Below are 15,865 nucleotides of genomic sequence, written 5' to 3' on the forward strand. Positions count from 1 at the left end.
AACATCTTTTAATGTGCCTTCTAGCCATCTGTATGATTTCTCTGCAGAAATGTCTAAGTCTTCTGCGCATTTTTTGATTGGGTTGTTTGTTTTTTGATACTGAGCTGTATGAGCTATTTGTATATTTTGGAGATTAATCCCTTTCAGTCACATCATTTGCAAATATTTTCTCCTCTTCTGTAGGTTGTCTGTTTTATCTATGGTTTCCTTTGCTGTGCAAAAGCTTTTAAGTTTAATTAGGTCCCATTTGTTTGTTTTTGTTTTTATTTCCACTACTTTAGGACACGGACCAAAAAAAAATATTGCTGTGATTTATGTCAAAGATTGTTCTGCTAATGTTTTCCTTGAGGAATTTTATACTATCCAGTTTTACATTTATGTCTTTAATCCCTTTTGAGTTTTTGTGTGTGTGTGTGTGTGTGTGTATGGTGTTAGGTAGAGTTCTAATTTCATTCTTTTACATGTAGCTGTCCAGTTTTCCTAGCACCATTTATTAAAGAGAATGTGTTTTCTCCATTGTATATTCTTGTCTCCTTTGTTGTAGGTAAATTGACCATAGGTGCATGGGTTTATTTCTGGGCTTTCTATCCTGTTCCATTGCTCTATATTTCTGTTTTTGTGCCAGCCCCATGCTGTTTTGATGACTGTAGCTTTGAAGTATAGTCTCAAGTCAGGGAGTCTGATTCCTCCAGCTCCATTTTTCTTTCTCAAGATTGTGTTGACTATTTGGGGTCTTTTGTGTTTCCATACATGTGTGCTGTGCTTTCAACATATAATAAGATCACATTAAGAGCATGAATTCTGGACTGCCTGCCTCCTTTGCTTACTGGCCATGACTGTGAGTGAAGTTAACTGTTCTGTGCCACAGCTTCATCCTCTGTAAGTTGAGGATAATTCTAGTGTTGACCTCATAGGATCTTTCTGTGCATTTAGATAGGTGATGGGCAAGTAAAAGTACCCAGCAAATACTAGTGCTCATTATTTACATTATTATTTGTATGTCTATATATTCACACACAGGCACACATGCACATACACACACCCCTGTGGGCTGAGTTCTCAAATTAAAATTAAAAGTGATTCACTTTGGTGTACCTCAAAAATTGGCACAACAGTATAAAACAAATATATTCCAATAAAGAGCTTTAAAAAAAAAGTGATCACTTAATACAGTGCCAGAAGTATTTCTGAAAAAGTGACAGACCACTGAAGCCTGATTCCTCAGTGTTCTGTCTGGTGGTGCTCTCTCTAAATGCTTGTGGAGCCTCCCTCTGCAAGAATATTTCTCTATTACTTTGTCCTGATGACTTGTTTATTCATTGTGGTGTTTCCATTGCCATCCATTTCCTTTCCTGGCCCCCCTTTTTTCTTTTTTCAGTCTAGAAACTTGTTGTAGGTCTTTTTTAAGTTAGTTGTTCAGAGCTTTCTTTCCTCTCTGCTAGCTGTAAAGTTAACTGTTGTATCTCGCTTGGGTTTTATTTGCTTATGGCCTTCCCCTCACTCTTCCTGAGTCAGCCTTTAAATCTGTTCTGTCTCTACCAGCACTTATATCTTATAAGAAGGCAGAGAAATTGTGGCACTATATGTCTCCAGCAGTATCCATAATTTGCTTTGTTTTCTAGAGGATGGGTGGGTCACATGCCTTTCGTTTTACTATAGAAGAATGAATTTCATGAACACAAAGTTTCATTTTTGTACAGTTTTATGGCCAAGAGCAGTACTTAATTGCTCTTGTAGCCTGTTTTTTTCTGTTGTCATCAGACACGAAAGTAGCTCTGTCAAAAAGCTAGCAATATTAAGTGAAATTCTACACTTTCTGTCAAAGCTGAACTGGCATAGCAAGAGTTTTTACTCAGATAATTTTTTAAATTATAGTGATATTTCCAAATTTCAATGGCCCTTTTTCAACTTAGATGGTTCTATGTCAGCATATATTTGTGCATGTGTAGAGGAAGGATAGGAACAATTGCAAAAATACTTGCATCCCAACCTTTATTTTTCTAATGCTTATCAATATGTATACCAAGGATTTAATGTATTTTTTAAAACTCACAAACTTGTTTGAAAAGTCACACTGGATTGGTCAAAGTAAGAATATATGGAGTCTGAATTGTATCATTCAAGCCATGATTTCCTCACCTTTAAAACAGAAATTATGTGTAATAGGAATTAATATAGTGTTGTAGATCAATTATACTTCATAAGGAAATAAACAAATAGACTCATACAGAAAGAGATTATATTTGTGTTTACCAGAGACATGGAGGTGGGGAGAGGAGGAATTGGATGAAAGTGGTCAAAAGGTACAAACTTCCAGTTATGAGATAAATATGTATTAGGGATATAATGTACAACATGATAATTGACATTGTTGTAAGATATATGTGAAAGTTAAGGGAGTAAATCCTAAGACTTCTCATCATAAGGAAAAAATTTTGTTTCTATTTCTTTAATGTTGTATCTGTGTGAAATGATGGATTTTCACCAAGGTTCCTGTGATAATCATTTCATGATGCATGTAAGTCAAATTATATTGTGCACCTTAGACTAATACAGTGCTGTATGTGAATTATATCTCAATAAAACTGGAACAAGAAAACAGAAATGATAATAGATTTCCTACCTTTCACTTGGCCATTGTGACTCTCCAGTTACCTAATATATATGAAAATGTTTTGAAAATACTAGATAAATATAAGATTTCATATTGAATGAAATACATAACACATTTTGGAAATTTTCTGTTACAATACCAGATATGAATAGGGTTTTTTAACTTTGAGTCTATGTCATTATTTAATTTATTTTATATTGAGGTAACACTGATTTACATTATATGTTTCATGTATGCAATATTATTGATCTGTTTCTACTTCTGTATACACTACTGTGTGCTCACCACCAAAAATTTAGTTTCCATCTGTCACCATACTGTTGACCACTTTACCCATTTTGTCCTCCCCCCCATCCTTTCCCCTCTATAACCATTACTACTCTGTTCTCTGTATCTATATGTTTGTTTTGGTTTGTTTTGTTTTATTCTTTTTTTTTTTTGGTTTGTTTGCTTTTTATACCCCATGTATGAGTGAAATCATACAGTATTAGTCTTTTAGTTCAGACTTATTTACTTACCATAATACCCTCAAGTTCCATCCATGTTGTAGCAAATGGAAGATTTCATTTTTTTAAGGCTGAGGAATATTCCATTATACATATCATGTCTTCTTGATCCATTCATCTGTTAATGGACACATAGGTAGTTGTTTCCATATCTTGGCTATTGTAAATAATGCAGCAATGAACATGGGGTGCATATATCTTTTCGAATTAGTGTTTAAGTATTCTTCAGATAAATACCCAGAAGTGGGATACCTAGGTCATATGGTAGTTTCATTCTTAATTTTTTTGAGGAAACTCCATAGTCTTCCATAATGGAATAGAATTAGGATCCCAGAAATAAACCTACACATACATGGACAATTAATTTATGACAGCAGAGGAAAGGACAGTCTCTTCAATAAATGGTGTTGGAAAAACTGAACAGCTACATGCAAAAAAAAAAAAAAGGAAAAGAAACTAGAAGACTATCTCATACCATACACAAAAATCAACCCAAAATGGACTAAAGACTTGAATGTGAGACCAAAACCACAAAATTCCTAGAAGAAAAAAGCGCAGTATGCTCTTTGACATTGGTCTTAGCAATATCTTTCTTTCTTCCTTCCCTTCTTTCTTTCTTTCTTTTTTTTTTTACATAAGGAAGCATTTATTTGAGGTTTAACATGAAATCATACTAATAAAATTTCTATAAACACAAATCCACATCAAGTCATAACACAGATAGCGAAAGACAAATTTAAAAATGAAAACTAATGGGTGGCTATATACACTTGGACACAATTGTGTCTTGTACACTAGAAAGTCTTACAAAATAATCATCTTAGATCAACAGAAGACCAATCTGCAATGTCGTCCTGCGAGATGGGTTACTTTAGCAATCTCTTCCTCTTTTCTCCAAAGTCCCCTTTTAGTATGGCTGGTAATTACTTTGGTGATTGCCACCCCTTGAGAAGCCTTGCCAGAAGTGCTCTATTGGCCACTGTAGTCTGTATATCCCTGTATCCATAGTTCCCATAGTTATACCCAGTATGATCATAGCCACCATAGCCACTATAGTTTTGATCACCACCATAGGCACTATTGTAATTTCTATATCCTTGATCATAATAGTTATTAAATCCTTGGTTCCAGGTTTGGACCCGACTTTGGCCAGGACCCCTAGTACCACCTCATCCACCAGCTGCAGCACCTCTCCCTCCTTTTTCTTGCTGCTGTTGCTGCCTATATACCTCTTTGGATTATGCAACTTTGATTTCACACTTCCCAGAACCAATCTGATGATATCTACTTTCTAACAAGTTCTTTACTGGCTCTTCGTCTGTACATGTAATAAAACAAAATCCTTTTCTTTCATTTGTTTTTGTATCCATGGAAAATTCAATATTTTCAATCTCTCCAAAGGCTCCAAAATATTCTTTAATTTGTTCTTCCAAAGTATCTGGGCTCAATCTACCCACAAAAACCTTTTTTGGGGGGTTCCTTCCCTTTTAAAGTTCGGCCCTTTTAGGATCTATCAATTTGCCATCCAGCTTGTGTTCTTTCAGTTCCAAAACCTTATTAACACTAGCAGCATCTTTGAAAAGTACAAGTCCAAATCCTCTTGATCTTCCAGTGACTGGATCTGTTTTAATTGTGCAGTCTACAACTTCCCTAAATTGAGACAGATAGATCTTTCTTGCTTGTAACCCAGCTCAAGCCTCCAATAAACATTTTACTGTCATCCTGCTGATTTTTGCTCACGTTGATCTTGGATCCCTCAGGGAACTTCTCTGTGTGCTGTACTCACTCATGTCCTCCATAGTGGCATTGGGGGCCACGGGGTGTTGGCGCGCAGGCAGAGTTGCAGCAGCTACAGCGGCAGAAAGTTGTGTGGAGCTGGATTTAAAGTGGTGGCGGAAGAGATCTGGATGCTGCCTGGGCCTTCCCTTTACAGTCGACAGGCCTGCCAATCGTGAGGGTTGCTGGCCGGTGTTATAAATATCTTTCAAGTTATGTCCCCTCAGGCAAGGGAACAAAAGCAAAAATGAGCAAATGGGATGACATCAACTAAAACTTTTTGCAAAGCAAAGGAAATCATCAACGAAATGAAAAGACAACCAAATGAATGAGAAGATATTTGCAAATCATATATCCAATAAAGGGTTAATATCCAAAATATATAGAGAAATCATACAATTCAACAACAACAAAAAAACAAGCAACCTAATTAAAAAATGGGCAGAGGAGCACTCTCATCACTTCTACTCAACATAATATTGGAAGTCCTAGCCACAGCAGTCAGACAAGAAAAAGAAGAAAAAAAAGGGTATCCAAACTGGAAGGGAAGAGATAAAACTGTCACTATTTGCAGATAATATGATAGTCTCTATAGAGAACCCTAAAGTCTCCACACAAAAACTATTAGAACTAACAAATGACTTCAGCAAGGTAGCAGGATGCAATATTAATATACAGAAATCTGTTGCATTTTTTTATACTAATAATGAAACATCAGAAGAGACAGTAAAAAAAAAATCCCATGGACTGGTCTATGAACTTATAAAATCAATGCTGACACAGTAATTATTAATTTTGAATTTGTATTCAGTGCAATCAATGAATAGTCTTGAAAGTCCAAATTGAGAAAATTAAAAAAAAATTATCATAGCAAGATGATAAAAAAAAGATTAGGCAGAAAATTAATAAATGTTTTATGATTCCAGTCTTCAGTGTATTGACCCCGAAACCATTGTCCCTACTCAGGTCACCCTCATTGTGTTTCTGACTTGTGTATCTCCAAGTTTGCCTTTGAAATATAAGGTTTTTAACTGAAAAGCTCTCATAATTAATGCTTTAAAAATAATTAATCACTCAAAAGTGAAAAAATGGAACAGATGCTCTGATATGTATTTTTATGATTAGTTAGAAATGCACTAAAAAATTTTTATGGAGTCTTATGTATTTTGCCTTAGTCATAATCATCAAAAACATATAGTATCATTGATGGCAGTCTGTAATGTTATTATACTATAACTGTATAATATATAATTATACAGTTATAGTCTAATAGAGCATTGTTGGCATTCTCCAATGCAATGTGTTGGGTATAATTACAGAATTCTGGTAAACAGAGTTGGTCTAAGGAGTGATTTTCCTTGATTGTAGAGGTAATGGTTTACTTCACTTTAGCAAGACTATTTGAACTGCAAAAACTATAATTATAGAGCCTCTCTAATGTGTATTATTAATGTCTCTGATGGTGTGCCAAAAAATATTCCTCAATAAGAGAGTGAAGGATTACTTATGTACATACCGATGTGATAAACACCTTTTATTCACTTCAGGTTAAATTGTGCATCTTAAACATGGCTGTAGATAGCTCTGTCAAGGTCACTTTATGGCCACTAACCCAAGATTGGTGCACCCTGTAAGGTATTCAGTAATTTACATTGTATGCTGATTTTCTAATCCTACCTTTGAATGTCTTAAAGCACCCTCCTGTCAGGCTAATATAGTGAAGGAACTGGTTAAGTTGGCATGGCAGGATATTGTACAGATGCCTTGTATTCTTGACCATTATGTTAGGAAGCAAGTTTTCAAGTATCTTCTTAAGAAATGCTTGTGATGAAAAAAAATAAAATAAAATAAAATACTATTAGACCATTTCTAGTACAATGCTAGTACAGAAAGAAAAAGTTAATTTTTAAAAATTAAAATGTGCTGTTTTGCATGTCAATTAAAAATCATTCGTCAATTGATAACTATAAATTATCCAGTCACTCTCTCACCCCCCAATATTTTGGAGATCATTGTTAAAGTCCCTCCAAAGCCCTCTTCTCCAAAGGAATATACTCCTTCTTTGCACATGGAACCATTTTTCAATTTCAAGTCTACTTTTTTAGTGCAGCAAAGACACGTTGGCTATAGTAATTTTCTTAGAATGAAAAATTGCCCCCGATACAGGTTCATTGATATAAAACAAAGTTTTCCTTACTCATTCTTGTCCATTTTTGAATAATGCTTACTGTTTTGTACTTTCAGATAAAGGACATAGAACAGAGCAGAAATAGCTTGAGTATGCAACCTATCACCATGCCACCTCATGCCTTATGCTTCTCTAGGGAAAAAACCCAAAAGACACAGACAGCTTACCTCTCAGCATTTGTGTATGCCTGTGATAACTGTTACTTCAGTCACCCCAAATTTGTGCCTGGTAATATTACTGAGATTTCATTAAAAACATCACTAGAATTAACCTGAGTACATGGCATATTTAAGTTTATTATATATCCATAAACGAAGAACTGCAACTGTAAAAAAATAATGGCAGTGGGACTCAGATTCCTTCCCTTCTCTAAGGAACAGTGACATTCAGCCTCACCTCAAGGGAAAATCAACTTAAAGGAAATATCACTTAAAATCCTCAAGGGACATCTTGTCTTACACATTCTAAGTCTTGTAAAGACAAATGATCCTACTGCAGAGAGGGGAATAAACCAAAAGCTGAAATAAATAAAGATGAGACAGTTTCATAGAGAATATGCACTTTGCTAACACTCAGTGTGAAGTATATTATCACAGAATTCAGAACTGCGTCAACATCATTGATTGATCAGGGAAACAGATGGTAGCTCTATCTATATGGGGAAAAAATGTCTCGGATTAAAACAGTCTTGGAACATCTGGATGTTAACTTTTACAGAACATTTGAACACTCTACTATCTTAACTCTGTAAATTCATTTCCTAGCATCTGTTTCAGAAGGAAGTTGATGATATCAGTAGTGATTACTATACGATCATTTACACCAGAGCAGTATATTGGATTTTCAACATCAGCACTTACTGTTAAGCCATTCAACTTTTGGAGATGTACTGTATCCAAGGGAAGAGAATTAAGATGCAGCAAAATAAAATTTTCACAGAGTCTTTTCTGACAGTATATCAGCTGTCATCCAATAAGCTTGCCAAAGACAGCTATTCTCCAGGATATGAGAATTTTCAGTCACACAGCCACCCACTTTCCTGCTGATTCTGTTATTAGGCTTCTTTTTTTTTTTTTTTTTGAAAGAAATAACGTTAACAACCACCTGTGTATTTGATTTCTTTCAGGATGTTCAATTGTAATAGAATACCACATTTTGGTTTTCAATATTGTGGTGATAAACCTTCTGCTAACTCAAGATATTGTGTTGATTTTTTTTAACAATTCAAGAAATTGTCCTTTTAAACAATTAAATTAGCTATAGTTAATATTACCATTTCTATTTCAAGTTTAAAATATGAGGTAGAAGAATGGTTGATAAAACAATTTATAGGCATTTTTGCCTTTAAGAAGGTACTGTTAAACCTGGAAATATTTATACCTGAGAATGTAAATAAATTGTTGGGATTATGGATTATTCTTTTAAAACATAATCTAGATAATTTTCTGTAAATATACAAAAACACAGGACTGCATAATTGTGAAATATTACCTATAGATTCCTAACAGACTGATCTCAACTTTCCTTTTTGAGACAGTGTCTTTCACCAAGGGAAGGACATTCCATGTGTTCACTTTTAAAACCATAAAGTACATAGTACAAAGAGCACAGGAATATTAATCAATGTGCCTTTTAGTAACACAGGGGACAAATACACCTCCCTCTCTCCTCCTCCTGAGTTCAAAACAGATTGAGAATCAAGTCGCAAGTTAAAATACCACCAGTTTTATTTAAGACAAATTGTGTGGCTTGAAATCTTCAGCCAAAAGACTTGATAATATTCACCTCTAATTAAACAGAATAACCACCTATTCTGTGGGCAGCAGGACAATCCCAGACTTACCCTGAAGAGTCTGCTTCTGGCCATGTGAGGAGGTGAGGCTGGCCCCTAGAGGAAGGCTGGCTCTCTATAGAGGGAAAGAAGGAAGGACTGAACCAGACATGCTAGTTCTTTCTCACAAACCAGCTAAGTCATTGTGCCTCCCGAGGGGGCCAAGGGTTGAGAGACCAGGAGTTTTCTTCTTACTGAAGACTTTCCTCATGGAGCTATGAAGAGTGGGGCATGAGCGCTTGCAACCCTGTTATTCACACCACCACTATCAACTCTAACACCACAACCACTGATTTGTGAGCGCTTATAATGTGTGATGTATGAACTGCTTATCATGCATCATCTCTAACTTAATCCTCACAATGACACTTTATGAAAAGAATTAGAATCTCCATTTTACAAAACATAAATTGGATGACAAAGTTTCGAAATTGCTCAGAGATGCATAGATGGTTGGATATGCTTCTATTCTTCAATTGCCAGGATGACACTTCTGTAACTTAAAGAAATGGCAATGAAATGGCAAAAGTATAAATATATTTTTAACATTGACTAAGATTTTCTTCAGCTAAAAAAGAGAACTCTGCATTTTAAATCACTCTTTCACTGCAATAGATATTGGTTATAAAAATGCAACCATACAAATCACACAGAATAATGAATAAATATTTTTTAAAAGTTGGCTCAAAGACCATTTAGTTAGCTACATATATCATTTATCTGTACAAATGTCCCGATGTTTGCTTGCATTTTATATAATTAGTGTTTCTTATAGTCAATTGCATTTCCAGAATAATTTCTTCTGAAGTATCTTTGCAGTATAAAATTTAACTAGATGCAAGCCTTCAGAGCCTTTGTTTTCTTTAATATTGTTCTCAGGTGAATTATTAGAAAATTATTTTCTATGCATTTCTATGCAATATGCATTACATATTGTGATTTAGGATACACAGGTACATAAATTTTATGAAATAAAATTTCCATAATACATATCCTTACTGTTTGCATTATACACCAAAAATTCACATTTTCCCTCTTCATTCCTTATTTCATTCTATATTTAAAATGCTTGTCAAAACCCACCAGATTGAATTTTTGATTCACTCTTGATGTGTGACCCACATTGTCCTGAACAGCAATGTTTAATTCCTCTGTCAGATGTCACATTCTCCCTTTCCATTCCACTCATGGTTTGCCCTGCCTACCAAAAAACTCACTTGTTCATTCACAGTCTCTGCCTCACACTACATAATGCAATTCAACACTTATTTAGTGAGGTTTTCACTTTTTCTGGGGCTGTGTCAGGAACTCAATCCATCAGAATGTTGATGTCTGTGTCCTGGGAGTGAGAAATGAAATGTGCAGTGTTGCTAGTAGTGAGATTGGATTATTTTGTGCAGTCTTTTCCAAACTGAGCTCTGTTGATATTTTCTTTGCTTTTCTTTTCTTCTCATTAACACATAAGCACCTATCTCAATTTTGCAGATGTATTATATTAGTGGTAGGAAATGGGTGATTGGCAGCTGTCTAATGTCAGTGGGTTGTAATCCACAAGATTGACATAGAGTTTTCGCTAGAAGTTTTGGTGAAATCATCCTTCTTTATTCTTGATCTCCTTTCATTTGGTTTGATATATAATTCTAGGGTGAAAAAGGAATACATTTTTAAAAGACTGGGTATCTCTGTTGGATTTTTAACCATTTGCCCACTCCAGGTGCATTCATCTTTCTTTTCTTCTCTGTTCTAAGACCAGGAGGCTGAATCTTCTACCTACCTTACTTCCTAGCACTCTGGCTTAGGAGAGACAATAGCAGGAGTGCAGAAGGTGGCAATGAGAGGTCTGCATGTTTCACCCATCTGTCCTCCTTTCTCTGGAGCTGTGTGTCTACCAGCACCTACATCCCCTCCAGGACTAAATACCCACTGGGAAGCCTCTCCATGGTTTCAACATCCCTGTCCCTTCAGTACCAGTGATGGTCATGTCTGGCCATGTTGCTAGATTCAGGGTGGCTTACCCTCTGCAGCCCACATGTCTCCATATAGCCCTTTCATTAAAATCTGTTCATGTGAACTATCTAAGTGAAATATTTATTCTTGCTAGGATTTGATTCACACAGTATTTTTTTTTTCTCTTTAAGTTAAAAAAAATAGGCTTAAAGCATTTTAGGTTAGGCTTGACTTTAGTACAGTCTTCTGCACTATTTGAAAGCAACTGGGAAAGAATATGTCCTAGATAGCAGCATGGGTGATCTGAGGCTTTAACTCATTTTGCTCTTAAGAACCAGTTTTTCTCTTGACCATTCTATCTTAAAACATGAGGGGGGCAAAGAGGTAATTCTTAAAAGGTGGAGTCAGTGTGTTTTTCTATGTGATATTTTTCTATTATGATAATATTAAAGGAATTTAAGCTAAGTGATTGATCTAGTGGACCTCAATGTGGACCTAAGTTATAGTAAGTACAGAGGTGATATATAAACATGTTTATAATGTCTAGTTGTTTTAAATGTAGTAGAGAGCATTGATTCTGTGATCTGTAAGTAGATTTCTGAATTGTGTCTGATAATCTACATCTGGTTCTTTTATCTACCTGGTTTGTTTCTAGTACCTCTGTAAAGATGAGCCGGCATCATCTCTTCTCTCTCTCTCTCAGTTGATGTGTACCTGTATGCTTAAGCACACACACACATATGAAGCATTAATGTGATTTCTAAAGGCAGATTTACCTATTCTTTAATTACCTGCATTGTGCCATTCTGTGTGCAATTTTAGTCCTTTTCTAAGTGAGAAGTCATTTTTGTATAAACTGGTTATTATTATGGATCATACATGGATTGCATGTATTAAGGTAATGATTCTATGAATCCTACCTTCATATTGTATTTTCATGTTTTATGCTTGATAGTATCAATTCTTTTTATTTACACCTAGCACACTTCTGTTTATTTTGAAAGGTATTGTTTGGTTTAATTTTATATGGAAATAATAGAAAACTAAAATCAGGGAAAGACATTTAAAATTAAATCCATGGAAATTTGGTTTCCAGGCAACAAAGAGAAACACATTGCAAAGAAAATGCTTCTAAATAAATAAAATTTAACATGCAAATATTTCTGTGCATACTTGGGTATTAAATTTAGTCAAAAATAAGTATGTGGTGTCTTGCTACAAAATATAAACAAAGCTGAAAGAATGGAGAAGCTGATAGGGAAGGAGAAGTGGTGTACATTCTGCCTTCTGGCTAGTTTAGCACATTATTCAATACAATAAATATTTGAACATAATTATTTCCTTGTGAAAATAATGTTTGTAAAATTTTAACACAGAATATTCCAAATAAGGCAATCCTGTTTTATTTTCATGAAATTTACTCATTTTAAAAATATAGAGGTGGATAGAACTACAGTCTGTCATACAGAGTGAAGTAAGTCAGAAAGAGAAAGACAAATATTGTATGCTAACTCACATATACGGAATCTAAAAATGGTACTGATGAACTCAGTGACAAGAACAAGGATGCAGATACAGAGAATGGACTGGAGAACTCGAGGTTTGCGAGGGGGCAGGGCGTGAAGGGGAAGCTGAGACGAAGCAAGAGAGTAGCACAGACATATATATACTACCAACTGTAGAATAGATAGTCAGTGGGAAGTTGTTGTATAACAAAGGGAGTCCAACTCGAGGATGGAAGATGCCTTAGAGGACTGGGGCAGGGAGGGTGGGGAGTCAAGGAAGGGAGGGAATATGGGGATATGTGTATAAAAACAGATGACTGAACTTGGTGTACCCCCCAAAATAAATAAATAAATAAAATTTAAAAATAAATAAATAAATAAATAAAAATATAGCTTTATAGTTTTGAGATGTTTAGTGAGAATTATTTATAATTAATAAACTATTACTATTAAAAATAAACTTTAACAAGAGAAGTTTTCTTGTGTGCATTTTTATGATCTAGATTGTTCCATATAGGTGTTTAATATGGGTAATACATTCATCTTGGGGGAACATTTATTTATCAATACGCTATTATCAAAGACCTTTCTATTACTTTCTTTTTTCTTTAAAACCTTTTATTGAGATACAATTGACATACAATAAATTGCATATATTTAAAGTGTACAGTTTGATATTTTTTTCTTATTAGTAATGTATATATGGCCACCCTAATCTCCCAATTCATCCCCCAACCCCACCCCCACTTTCACCTCTATTACTTTCTTATAATAATAATATCAATCATCTTTCACAGTTATATTGAGATATAATTGACATACAGCACTTTATATGTTTAAGGTGTACAGCATAACTATTTGACCTACATACATCATGAAATGATTACCACAATAGGTTTAGTTAACATCCATTATCTATAATCTATAATCTCCCTCACCTATTTCTTTCCTCCCAATTTCCCTCCTCTCTGACAATCACTTGTTTTCTATATGTATGACTCTATTTCTGTTTAGTTATGTTTGTTCACTTGCTTTGATTTTTAGAGTCCATGCATAAGTGAAATTATACAGTATTTGTCTTTCTCTGACTGATTTTACTTAGCAAAATACCCTCTAGGTCCAACCATGTTGTCACAAATGGCAAGATTTCATTCTTCTTTTTTATGGCTGAGTAATATTTCATTATATATATAAATAGATATGTATATAATTTCCTTTATCCAGCCCTCTATTGATGGGAACTTAGACTGCTTCCACATCTTGGCTATTGTAAATAGTGCTGCAATGAACATAAGGGTGAGTATATCTTTTTGAATTAGTGTTTTTGTTTTCTTTGGTTAAATTTCCAGGAGTAGAATTGCTGGATCATATGGTAGTTCTGTTTTTAATTTCTTGAGGACCCTTCATCCTGTGTTCTATAGTGGCTGCACTACATTCCCAGCTGCAGTGAAGGAAGATTCCTTTTCTTTATAGTCTCACCAACACTTATTTTTGTCTTTTTGATAATAGGCATTCTGACAGGAATGAGTTAATATTTTACTGTAATTTTTATTTGCATTTCCCTAACGAGTGATGTTGAACATCTTTTCATGTGCCTGTTAGCCATCTCCATGTCTTCTTTGGAAAAATGTCTATTTAAGTCCTCTGCCCATATTTTAATCAGATTGTTTTTTGTTGATGAGTCATATGATTTCTTTATATATTCTGGATATTAATCCCTTATTGGATATATAATTTGCAAATATCTTCTCTAATTCAATAGGCCGCGTTTTTGTTTTGCTGATGGTTTCCTTCACTGTGCAAAAGCTTTTTAGTATGATTAGGCCCCATTTGCTTGTTTTTGCTTTTGTTTCCCTTGCCTGAGGAGACAGAACCAAAAACATATTGTCAAGACTAATGTCAGAGTGCTTACTGCCTATGTTTTCTCCCTGTAGTTCTAGATTTTCAGGTCTTACATTCAAGTTTCCAGTAATGCATCTCGAGTGTACTTTTGCATATGGTATAAGATAGTGATCCAGATTCATTCTTTTGCATGTAGCTGTCCAGTTTTCCCAACATGATTTTCTGAAGAAACTGTCTTTTCCTCGTTGTATTGTATATTTCTGCCTCCTTTGTCATAGATTAATTATCCATGTGAGCATGGGTTTATGTCTGGGCTCTCTAAGTCTCCATTGATGTATATGTCTGTTTTGTGCCAGTATCATACTGTTTTGATTGCTACAACTGTGTAGTATAGTTTGAAGTCAAGGACTGTGATACCTCCAGTTTTGTTCTTTCTCAAGATTGCTTTGGTGGTTTGGGGTCTTCTGTGGTTCCATACAAATTTTAGGATTATTTTTTTCCAGTTCTCTGAAAAATGATAATGGTATTTTAATAGGGATGGCATTGAATCTGTAGATTGCTTTAGGTATTATGGACTTTTTAATAACACTAATTTTTCTATCCATGAACATGGTATAACTTTCTGTTTATTCATGTTGTATTCAATTTCTTTACTCTGTTTTTTAGTTTTCATACTATAAGTCTTACACCTCCTTGATTAAACTTATTCTTCGTTATATTATTTTTATGGATGCAATTATAAATGGGATTATTTTCTTAATCTCTTTTTCTGACAGTTTGTTATTAGTGTATATAAATGCAACAGATTGTATATGAGTTTTGTATCCTGCAAGTTTACTGAATTCATTTTTTTAAATAAATTCACTTATTTATTTATTTATTGGCTGCGTTGGGTCTTCATTGCTGCATACAGGCTTTCTCTAGTTGTGAGTGGGGGCTACTCTTCGTTGTAGTGTGTGGGCTTCTCATTGTGGTGGCTTCTCTTGTTGCAGAGCACGGGCTCTAGGTGCATGGCTTCAGTAGTTGTAGCACATGGGCTCAGTAGTTGTGGCTCATGGGCTCTACAGCACAGGCTCAGTAGTTGTGGCATATGGGCTTAGTTGCTCCTCAGCATGTGGGATCTTCCTGGACCAGGGCTCCACTGTGCCACCAGGGAAGCCCCTGAATTCATTTTTAGTTCTAATAGTTTTTTGGTGGAGTCTTTTTTGGTAGAGATTTCTTGTATGTATATAGTATTGTGTCATCTGCTAATAGTGACATTTTTACTTTCTTCCTTTCCAATTTGGGTGACTTTTATTTCTTTTTTACACCAAATTATCATGGCTAGGACTTCCAATACTATGTTGGATAAAAACTGCAAGAGTGGACATCTTTGTCTTATGCTGGATCTTAAAGGAAGAGCTTTAGGTTTTCACCATTGAGTATGATGTTAGCTGTGGGTTTGTCATATATGGCTGTTATTATGTTAAACACTATTATATGTTCCACCTATACCCACTTTATTGAGGGTTTTTATCATAAATGGGTGTTGAATTTTGTCAAATGCTCTTTCTGTATCTATTGAGATATACATTTTTTGTTTGTTCTTTGAATGTGGTGTATCATGGATCATTCAATCTTAATGCACTGTTCAGAATATGAATAATATTGAAGATT

The 15,865-nt window shown here is 34.8% G+C and overlaps 1 protein-coding gene and 1 pseudogene across 1 annotated transcript in view; one reads left to right on the plus strand and one right to left on the minus strand.

The window, feature by feature from the left end:
* The window catches only part of KHDRBS2 (KH RNA binding domain containing, signal transduction associated 2), a 642,723-nt gene that overhangs the window by 342,565 nt on the left and 284,293 nt on the right, over window positions 1–15,865 (plus strand). The window lies entirely within an intron of this gene.
* On the minus strand, window positions 4,028–5,078 carry LOC130831299 (heterogeneous nuclear ribonucleoprotein D-like; annotated as a pseudogene).

The sequence above is a fragment of the Hippopotamus amphibius genome, chromosome 11 (genome assembly GCF_030028045.1).
Source record: "Hippopotamus amphibius kiboko isolate mHipAmp2 chromosome 11, mHipAmp2.hap2, whole genome shotgun sequence".
Taxonomy (NCBI): Eukaryota; Metazoa; Chordata; class Mammalia; order Artiodactyla; family Hippopotamidae; genus Hippopotamus; species Hippopotamus amphibius.